This window comes from Hylobates moloch, unplaced genomic scaffold (genome assembly GCF_009828535.3).
Source record: "Hylobates moloch isolate HMO894 unplaced genomic scaffold, HMol_V3 SCAFFOLD_11, whole genome shotgun sequence".
Taxonomy (NCBI): domain Eukaryota; kingdom Metazoa; phylum Chordata; class Mammalia; order Primates; family Hylobatidae; genus Hylobates; species Hylobates moloch.
Genome location: NW_026652286.1, coordinates 66,780,230 through 66,791,386, shown reverse-complemented (window position 1 = coordinate 66,791,386; position 11,157 = coordinate 66,780,230).

The following is an 11,157-nucleotide window of genomic DNA, read 5'->3' as shown; positions in this document are numbered from 1 at the left end:
GGGGTGCACAGGCCCATCAGGGATGCCCAGCCCTTGAGTCAGGGTGGGCAGCCAAGATAGTCCAGTGGTCCACAGCTGGTGCTACCTCATTGCTTCTGTGAATGTATCTGCCCTCTCAGAACACTGTCTTTTCTTGGAATTGGTGAAAGGAGCTAGAAATGTGTGCAGGGCACCAGGCCTCTAGCATGGCCTATAGTGGGGGTGTCCTCAGGGACCCTCACTGTTCCTTTGGTTCCCAAGAGCTCCACTAGATCTTCCTAATAAACAGGTGTTGACAGATTCTGATCCTTCTGGAACAACTTCCCCTTCTCCCAGCTGTCTTCTGCTGGGTCCCCCTGGTTCAGTGCACAGGCAGGCAGTACAGCACATAGCAAGGATTCTCAGATGTTGGTATGTTTCAGAGTCACCAGGAAGGTGTGATAAATGCACATCCCCAGGCCCTGCCCCAGAGATCCTGACTCAGTGGGTCTGTGGAGAGGCCCAGGAATCTGCCTTTTTAACAAACATGTCCACATATTCTGATGCGAGCAGTCCTCCGGCCACAGTTAGCACTGACGTGACTTGGGTTTTCGAGTCAGGCTGGCCCAGGATTAGATCCTGGCAGTGTGGTTTGGGCAGGTCATGGAGGCTCCCAGGCTTCTGTTTACTCTTCTGGAGAGGGTGCCAACCTACTCATTATTACATAGTAAGGGGTAAACTAGTTCATTTAGACTGTGTGCTTTAGCAAAGCACCTACCACAGCAGGTGCTTAGTGAAGGAAACTTCCTAGGGCCAGGAGACTTCCCGCCTGCCCCCTAAGCCTGTGCACCACAATCTGAGTGCATGGCTCTTCTGATGACATGATGGGGAGTTATCTGAAGGCAGGTTGGTTGCCGGCTTGTTCTGGGGGCTGTAGGAAGAAAGAGGGGACCCCAGGGTGGAGGTGAGCTAAGAAGAGATAGAGTTGGCCTAACCTAGCCTTGGCCCTCGCTGCTCTTCACCAAGAGGCCTCTAACTCTTCCCTGACCCACAGGCCACATGCACTCATCTTGCACACCTGAGCTTGTGCTGTCCCCTGCCTGGAATGCCACCACTGTCTTGTCTTCTTAATCTGGTAAATTAGAAGCCATGTTTCTAGGCTAAACCCAAAGGTAACCACTTTTGTGAAGCTTCCCCTGTGTTCCTAAGAAGTATTCCAGTGATATTTTGTATACCTCTTGACAGCACTTAACAAATTGTATTGGATTTCCCTCTTTATCCCCTTACTCCCAGGCCAGAGTTCAGAGTGCCTGTGAGCCCTCAAGGGCAGGAACTGGGTCTGATTCATCCCCAGTGTTTGTTACAGTGTTGGCTACAGAGGTAAAGTACAACATGTTTGTTCAATAAATAAGTGAATGGATGCTACCAAGCTGATTCTGCTACAAGAACCTCAGAGTCCTCACATTTCAAAGAAGAGAATCAGCCTGGCATAACAGTTAAGAGCACAGGCTTTGGAGTCCAAATTCTACTTCCCTTAAAAGCTGCTTGCTTTGGTCTGAATTAATCTCTACAAATTTCATCTTCCACGTTTGTACAACTGGGGTTGACAGTATCTATTTCACACAGTGGTTATGGATATCAATTGAGTCCATGTCTAAAAAGTATTTGGCACAGTGTCTGACAATTAATAAAATTCCAATACCATAACTCCTGTCAAATGGCCTGGTCAAGCCATACAGATTTCAGGTGATTTTTATTGTGTATACTCTCCAAATTCTCCCCGATGAATGCATACTACCAGTCTAACAAGGAAAATGCATGTACCCGTTGCTAAGTCTTGCGCACTGGAACTGACTCCTATGGACTTGGATTCTGGATTATCACAAGCCTAAGTTCAACAGGCTCATTTCAGAGACTGTCAACTGGATAGATTCCTATTGTGAGGTGACCACTAAAAACAGGAAAACAGGCCAGGCGCGGTGGTTCACGCCTGTAATCCCAGCACTTTGGGAGGCTGAGGCTGGTGGATCACCTGAAGTCAGGAGTTCGAAATCAGCCTGGCCAACACGGTAACACCCCGACTCTACTAAAAATACAAAAATTAGCATGGTGTGGTGGCACATGCCTGTAATCCCGGGAGGCTGAGGCGGGAGAATCACTTGAACTTGTGAGGTGGAGGTTGCAGTGAGCCGAGATCATGCCACTGCAATTCAGCCTGGACAACAACAGCGAAACTCCATCTCAAAAATAAATAAATAGAGGGTGGAGCCAAGATGGCCGAATAGGAACAGCTCCGGTCTACAGCTCCCAGCCCGAGCGACACAGAAGACGGGTGATTTCTGCATTTCTGTTTGAGGTACCGGTTTCATCTCACTAGGGAGTGCCAAACAGTGGGTGCAGGACACTCTCGGTGAAGCGCACTGTGAGAGAGCCGAAGCAGGGCGAGGCATTGCCTCACTCGGGAAGCACAAGGGGTCAGGGAGTTCCCTTTCTTAGTCAAAGAAAGGGGCAACAGACGGCACCTGGAAAATCGGGTCAGTCTCACTCTAATACTGCACTTTTCCAACAGGCCTGAAAAACGGCACACTAGGAGATTGTGTCCCGCACCTGGCTCGGAGGGTCCTATGCCCACGGAGTCTTGCTGATTGCTAGCACAGCAGTCTGAGATCAAACTGCAAGGCGGCAGCGAGGCTGGGGGAGGGGCACCTGCCATTGCCCAGGCTTGCTTAGGTAAACAAAGCAGCCAGGAAGCTCGAACTGGGTGGGGCCCACCACAGCTCAAGGAGGCCTGCCTGCCTCTGTAGGCTCCACCACTGGGGGGCAGGGCACAGACAAACAAAAATTCAGCAGGAACCTCTGCAGACTTAAATGTCCCTGTCTGACTGACAGCTTTGAAGAGAGTAGTGGTTCTCCCAGCACGCAGCTAGAGATCTGAGAACAGACAGACTGCCTCCCAAAGTGGGTCCCTGACCCCCGAGCAGCCTAACTGGGAGGCACCCCCCAGTAGGGACAGACGGACACCTCACTCGGCCAGGTACTCCTCTGAGACAAAACTTCCAGAGGAACTACCAGACAGCTGAATTTGTGGACTCACGAAAATCCGCTGTTCTGCAGCCACTGCTGTTGACACCCAGCCAAACAGGGTCTGGAAAGGACCTCTAGTAAACTTCAATGGACCTGCAGCTGAGGGTCCCGTCTGGTAGAAGGAAAACTAACAAACAGAAAGGACATCCACACCAAAAACCCATCTGTACATCACCATCATCAAAGACCAAAAGTAGATAAAACCACAAAGATGGGGAAAAAACAGAGCAGAAAAACTGGAAACTTGAAAAAGCAGAGCACCTCTCCTCCTCCAAAGGAACGCAGTTCCTCACCAGCAATGGAACAAAGCTGGATGGAGGATGACTTTGACGAGTTGAGAGAAGAAGGCTTCAGACGATCAAACTACTCTGAGCTACGGGAGGAAATTCAAAACAATAGCAAAGAAGTTAAAAACTTTGAAAAAAAATTAGAAGAATGGATAACTAGAATAACCAATGGAGAGAAGGACTTAAAGGAGCTGATGGAGCTGAAAGCCAAGTATGGAGAACTACGTGAAGATTGCAGAAGCCTCAGTAGCCGATGCGATCAACTGGAAGAAAGGGTATTGCTGATGGAAGATGAAATGAATGAAATGAAGAGAGAAGGGAAGTTTAGAGAAAAAAGAATAAAAAGAAATGAACAAAGCCTCCAAGAAATTTGGGACTATGTGAAAAGAGCAAACTTATGTCTGATTGGTGTACCTGAAAATGATGGGGAGAATGGAACCAAGTTGGAAAACACTCTGCAGGATATTATCCAGGAGAACTTCCCCAATCTAGCAAGGCAGGCCAACATTCAGATTCAGGAAATACAGAGAACACCACAAAGATACTCCTCGAGAAGAGCAACTCCAAGACACATAATTGTCAGATTCACCAAAGTTGAAATGAAGGAAAAAATGTTAAGGGCAGCCAGAGAGAAAGGTTGGGTTACCCACAAAGGGAAGCCCATCAGACTAACAGCTGATCTCTCAGCAGAAACTCTAAAAGCCAGAAGAGAGTGGGGGCCGATATTCAACATTCTTAAAGAAAAGAATTTTCAACCCAGAATTTCATATCCAGCCAAACTAAGCTTCATAAGTGAAGGAGAAATAAAATACTTTACAGACAAGCAAATGCTGATTGATTTTGTCACCACCAGGCCTGCCCTAAAAGAGCTCCTGAAGGAAGAACTAAACATGGAAAGGAGCAACCAGTACCAGCTCCTGCAAAAACATGCCAAATTGTAAAGACCATCGAAGCTAGGAAGAAACTGCATCAACTAACGAGCAAAATAACCAACTAACATCATAATGACAGGATCAGATTCACATATAACAATATTAACTTTAAATGTAAATGGGCTAAATGCTCCAGTTAAAAGACACAGACTGGCAAACTGGATAAGGAGTCAGGACCCATCAGTGTGCTGTATTCAGGAAACCAATCTCATGTGCAGAGACACACATAGACTCAAAATAAAGGGATGGAGGAAGATCTACCAAGCAAATGGAAAACAAAAAAAGGCAGGGGTTGCAATCCTAGTCTCTGATAAAATAGACTTTAAACCAACAAAGATCAAAAGAGACAAAGAAGGCCATTACATAATGGTAAAGGGATCAATTTAACAAGAAGAGATAACTATCTTAAATATATATGCACCCAACACAGGAGCACCTAGATTCATAAAGCAGGTCCTGAGTGACCTACAAAGGGACTTAAACTCCCACACAATAATAATGGGAGATTTTAACACCCCACTGTCAACATTAGACAGATCAATGAGACAGAAAGTTAACAAGGATATCCAGGAATTGAACTCAGCTCTGCACAAAGTGGACCTAATAGACATCTAAAGAACTCTCCACCCCAAAGCAACAGAATATACATTTTTTTCAGCACCACACCACACCTATTCCAAAACTGACCACATAGTTGGAAGTAAAGCTCTCCTCAGCAAATGTAAAAGAACAGAAATTATAACAAATTGTCTCTCAGACCACAGTGCAATTGAACTAGAACTCAGGATTAAGAAACTCACTCAAAACTGCTCAACTACATGGAAACTGAACAACCTGCTCCTGAATGACTATTGGGTACATAATGAAATGATGGCAGAAATAAAGATGTTCTTTGAAACCAACGAGAACAAAGACACAACATACCAGAATCTCTGGGACACATTCAAAGCAGTGTGTAGAGGGAAATTTATAGCACTAAATACACACAAGAGAAAGCAGGAAAGATCTAAAATTGACACCCTAACATCACGATTAAAAGAACTAGAAAAGCAAGAGCAAACACATTCAAAAGCTAGCAGAAGGCTAGAAATAACTAAAATCAGAGCAGAACTGAAGGAAATAGAGACACAAAAAGCCCTTCAAAAAATTAATGAATCCAGGAGCTGGTTTTTTGAAAAGATCAACAAAATTGATAGACTGCTAGCAAGACTAATAAAGAAGAAAAGAGAGAAGAATCAAATAGATGCAATAAAAAATGAAAAAGGGATATCACCACCGATCCCACAGAAAAACAATCCACCATCAGAGAATACTACAAACACCTCTATGCAAATAAACTAGAAAATCTAGAAGAAATGGATAAATTCCTCGACAAATACACCCTCCCAAGACTAAACCAGGAAGAAGCTGAATCTCTGAATAGACCAATAACAGGCTCTGAAATTGTGGCAATAATCAATAGCTTACCAACCAAAAAGAGTCCAGGACCTGATGGATTCACAGCCGAATTCTACCAGAGGTACAAGGAGGAACTGCTACCATTCCTTCTGAAACTATTCCAATTGATAGAAAAAGAGGGAATCCTCCCTAACACATTTTATGAAGCCAGCATCATCCTGATACCAAAGCCTGGCAGAGACATAACCAAAAAAGAGAATTTCAGACCAATATCCTTGATGAACATTGATGCAAAAATCCTCAATAAAATACTGGCAAACCGAATCCAGCAGCACATCAAAAAGCTTATACACCATGATCAAGTGGGCTTCATCCCTGGGATGCAAGGCTGGTTCAACATATGCAAATCAATAAATGTAATCCAGCATATAAACAGAACCAAAGACAAAAACCACATGATTATATCAATAGATGCAGAAAAGGCCTTTGACAAAATTCAACAACCCTTCATGCTAAAAACTCTCAATAAATTAGGTATTGATGGGACGTATCTCAAAATAATAAGAGCTATCTATGTCAGACCCACAGCCAATATCATACTGAATGGGCAAAAACTGGAAGCATTCCCTTTGAAAACTGGCACAAGACAGGGATGCCCTCTCTCACCACTCCTATTCAACATATTGCTGGAAGTTCTGGCCAGAGCAATCAGGCAGGAGAAGGAAATAAAGGATATTCAATTAGGAAAAGAGGAAGTCAAATTGTCCCTGTTTGCAGATGACATGATTGTATATCTAGAAAACCCCATCGTCTCAGCCCAAAATCTCCTTAAGCTCATAGGCAACTTCAGCAAAGTCTCAGGATACAAAATCAATGTACAAAAATCACAAGCATTCTTGTACACCAATCACAGACAAACAGAGAGCCAAATCATGAGTGAACTCCCATTCACAATTGCTTCAAAGACAATAAAATACCTAGGAATCCAACTTACAAGGCATGTGAAGGACCTCTTCAAGGAGAACTACAAACCACTGCTCAATGAAATCAAAGAGGATACAAACAAATGGAAGAACATTCCATGCTCATGGGTTGGAAGAATCAATATACCGTGAAAATGGCCATACTGCCCAAGGTAATTTATAGATTCAATGCCATCCCCATCAAGCTACCAATGACTTTCTTTACAGAATTGGAAAAAACTACTTTAAAGTTCACATGGAACCAAAAAAAGCCTGCATTGCCAAGCCAATCCTAACCCAAAAGAACAAAGCTGGAGGCATCATGCTACCTGACTTCAAACTATACTACAAGGCTACAGTAACCAAAACAGCATGGTACTGGTACCACAACAGAGACATAGATCAATGGAACAGAACAGAGCCCTCAGAAATGATGCTGCATATCTACAACTATCTGATCTTTCACAAACCTTACAAAAACAAGCAATGGGGAAAGGATTCCCTATTTAATAAATGCTGCTGGGAAAACTGGCTAGCCATATGTAGAAAGCTGAAACTGGATCCCTTCCTTACACCTTATACAAAAATTAATTCAAGATGGATTAAAGACTTAAATGTTAGACCTAAAACCATTAAAATCCTACAAGAAAACCTAGGCAATACCATTCAGGACATAGGCGTGGGCAAGGACTTCATGTCTAAAACACCAAACGCAATGGCAACAAAAGCCAAAATTGACAAATGGGGTCTCATTAAACTAAAGAGCTTCTGCACAGCAAAAGAAACTACCATCAGAGTGAACAGGCAACCTACAGAATGGGAGAAATGTTTTGCAACCTACTCATCTGACAAAGGGCTAATATCCAGAATCTACAATGAACTCAAACAAATTTACAAGAAAAAAACAACCCCATCAAAAAGTGGACAAAGGACATGAACAGACACTTCTCAAAAGAAGACATTTATGCAGCCAAAAAACACATGCAAAAATGCTCATCATCACTGGCCATCAGAGAAATGCAAATCAAAACCACAGTGAGATACCATCTCACACCAGTTAGAATGGCCATCATTAAAAAGTCAGGAAACAACAGGTGCTGGAGAGGATGTGGAGAAACAGGAACACTTTTACACTGTTGGTGGGCATTGTGGAAGTCAGTGTGGCGATTCCTCAGGGATCTAGAACTAGACCATTTGACCCAGCCATCCCATTACTGGGTATATACCCAAAGGACTATAAATCATGCTGCTATAAAGACACATGCACATGTATGTTTATTGCGACACTATTCACAATAGCAAAGACTTGGAACCAACCCAAATGTCCAACAACAATAGACTGGATTAAGAAAATGTGGCACATATACACCATGGAATACTATGCAGCCATAAAAAATGATGAGTTCATGTCCTTTGTAGGGACATGGATAAAACTGGAAAACATCATTCTCAGCAAACTATCGCAAGGACAAAAAACCAAACACCGCATGTTCTCACTCATAGGTGGGAATTGAACAATGAGAACTCATGGACACAGGAAGGGGAACATCACACTCCGGGGACTGTTGTGGGGTGGGGGGAGGGGGGAGGGACAGCATTAGGAGATATACCTAATGCTAAATGACGAGTTAATGGGTGCAGCAAAACAACATGGCATATGGATATATATGTAACAAACCTGCACATTGTGCACATGTACCCTAAAACCTAAAGTATAATAATACAAGAAAAATAAATAAATAAATAAAACATGAAAATACAGTAAAAAATTTCTGAGAGTTCTACTGTAAGGCCAAAAACAGATTCTAATAAAATAACCAGAACTAATATTAGGCTTCACCTGTGCCAGGCATTGTAGTTGCTGACATCTGTTCCCTCTTTTAACCCTCACAAGAGTCTTCTGAAGTAAGTGATATTATCATTATTTCTTGGTTGAATATTGTGTTGTTAGAAGATCGAGGAAGTTCTTTAAGTTGTGCAGCAAAACTGCATCTGCTGGCCTTCAGAGCCTCTTTAAATCCAGTTGAAAAAGAATTCCTGAAACCAGTGACACTTGACCAAAATGTTACATGTTGATAGAAAAATATGCTTAAATATGTATCAGAAAATTATGATGCTCTTTCCCTTCTGAAACAATTCAGTCCTAAAATTATTAGACAGGTGAGCAAGCCACCTTGGTGCAGAGTATCAGATCTCAAGACAAGCGAGGTGGTGGACACTCTGGTGATAACTGTGACTCTGCTGGGCAGCCCAGACTGGGCTTGTGAAAGGCAGCAATGCATGGAGGACCCTCACTCCATAGACAGTAACGCATTGCATAGTGATAACATTTCAGTTGAGGACAGACTGCACATACAACATACCTTATTTTTCTGCACCTTTTCTATGTTTAGAGTTGATAGATACATACTTAACGCTGTGTTACAGAATTCAGTACAGTAACATGCCGTACAGGTGTGTAGCCCAGGAGCAATAGGCTGCATCATATGGTTATACTATCTAGGTTATAGTAGCTAGGTTTGGGTAAGTTCTCCATGATGTTCACATGACAAAATCACCTAAAGAAGCATTTCTCAGACTGTATCTACATTGTTAAGTGATGCATGACTATATTTCTGTATTATCTGATTTTCTTTTGCAATAAATGTATACTCATCAATAGCTTGCATCATCTTTTAAAATTAAAACTAAAACTAATAAATGGCAAAAGAGAAAGGAGGAGTAGAAAATGAGAGGAGCCAGTGGCCTGTTTTGGGATTCACCTTCTGCCACCCCAGCCAGGCAGGGCAGGATGAGCTGGCAGCCCTGGCCCAGGGACAGGAGCGCTGAAGCAGGCAGAGCGTGTGTCTCCGGCAGTGCCCCCGTGGGTTTGCACAATGGGCCTGGGGGCTGGGGTTCCCCAGGTAGCTTCTCCAGCCTCCGCTCCAAATGCTCGGGAGGTTCACACCCACAAGGTCCATCTGGCTGCTGCCTGTGCTGAGTCAAAGATGTTCTTGAGTCATTCCAAAAATGCCCACGGCACCTTCACAACTCTGCCATCTTTGCTGCCACTCACGCGGGGCCCAGCGACAAAACCTGGGGGTTGCGGGTAGGGTGTCTTGTTGCTCTTGGATGAGGTCGAGTTTTTCTGTCTTAGCAATGGCCTTTCCAGTATCCTTTCCTAGCTGAATTCGCCTCCATTGGGTTCTGAGCAGCAGCTCGAAATGACGTCCTTTTCACTTAACTATTGTAAGTGGGTTTCTATTTGAAGTAAGATAAATAGCTATTGTTGAGCTCTTGTAGAGTGCCAGGTACATTATTCTCATTGAATCCTCACAACAACCCTGAAAAGTAGACACTGGTACAGAGAAAACATATCAAGTGACTCACTGGGTCACCTCTTGGAAGTATTAGAGCTAAGACTCCAAACCAGATTTTCTGATGTCAAAACTCAAATTGAGCTTCCTCAATATGCTAACCCACCTTTCTGTAATGCTCCAATAGTTGGGGATTTTCTTGTTTTTCAAACATGGCTTACGATGTGAATAAAAAAAATGCTGCTAGATTTAAAAAAGACTGAGGGACTGAGTGTTTATTATGTGCCAGCATTATGTTTACTGCCTTTGTTTAATCGACTTCAGCCCTCATCAAAACCCATGACTTTCTGTCATAGAGGAGGGAACAAAGGCCCAGAGGAGTAAAGAACACAGGTCAGCAGGCAACCTCAGGCCAGAACTCAGGCAGCTTGTCTTGAGAACCCATTCCCTTAATGTCCCTCACCCCAAAACTAAAGGAACATCGTCACTGGATTGTGGAGATTTAATGAGCTAATATGCACTGTTTAATGCCTGGCATGTAGGCACTCAACAAATACTAATTTCCTTCCTTCTTTCCATCTGGATTCCCAGGGATCTAGTGTGGGACACGATGAAAGAAGATGTAGACCCCAGAGACACAGACCAATAGATTTTAGAGGTTGTTTAGTCCAAGCCCCTCACTGGGCAAATGGCTCAGAGAGGTGAAATTATAGATGGAAACAAAGCTTTAGGCTTTCTTGGTCTTCCTCTTCCTTTTTGCCACCATAATTCCCAGCAAACTCCATGAGCCCAGAGGCTTACTGGATTTTTCACCTTAATATGCCCAATACCAGATAGCAGGTGTTTGAAAAACCCTTTGTTGAATGAATGAATGAATACCAACTTCACTCTGCAACTGAGTCTGAAGTCATGAAGGCTATTTCCTCATGAGAGCTTCCTATCTAGAGAAAAGCCAACAACCCTTGGCTCCCTGCCCCAACCTGATCAATGCTCAGGGATGACTCACTGGCTTGAATACAAGCCCAGCTTCTCAGTTGATGTGCTGCACAAAGACCATCCTTGGGCCAAGTGGGAGATGAATCACCTGGCACAGATTGCAGGCTTGGAGGAAGGCACAGGATAGTGAAGGGAGCACTAGGCGGGGAGAAAATAGCATATTAATTTTTCTCCACTTAGGCAGTGGGAGTCTATGACTTAGAAAGCTCATCTGATGGGAAAACTTTTGGAGGGACTCTACCAT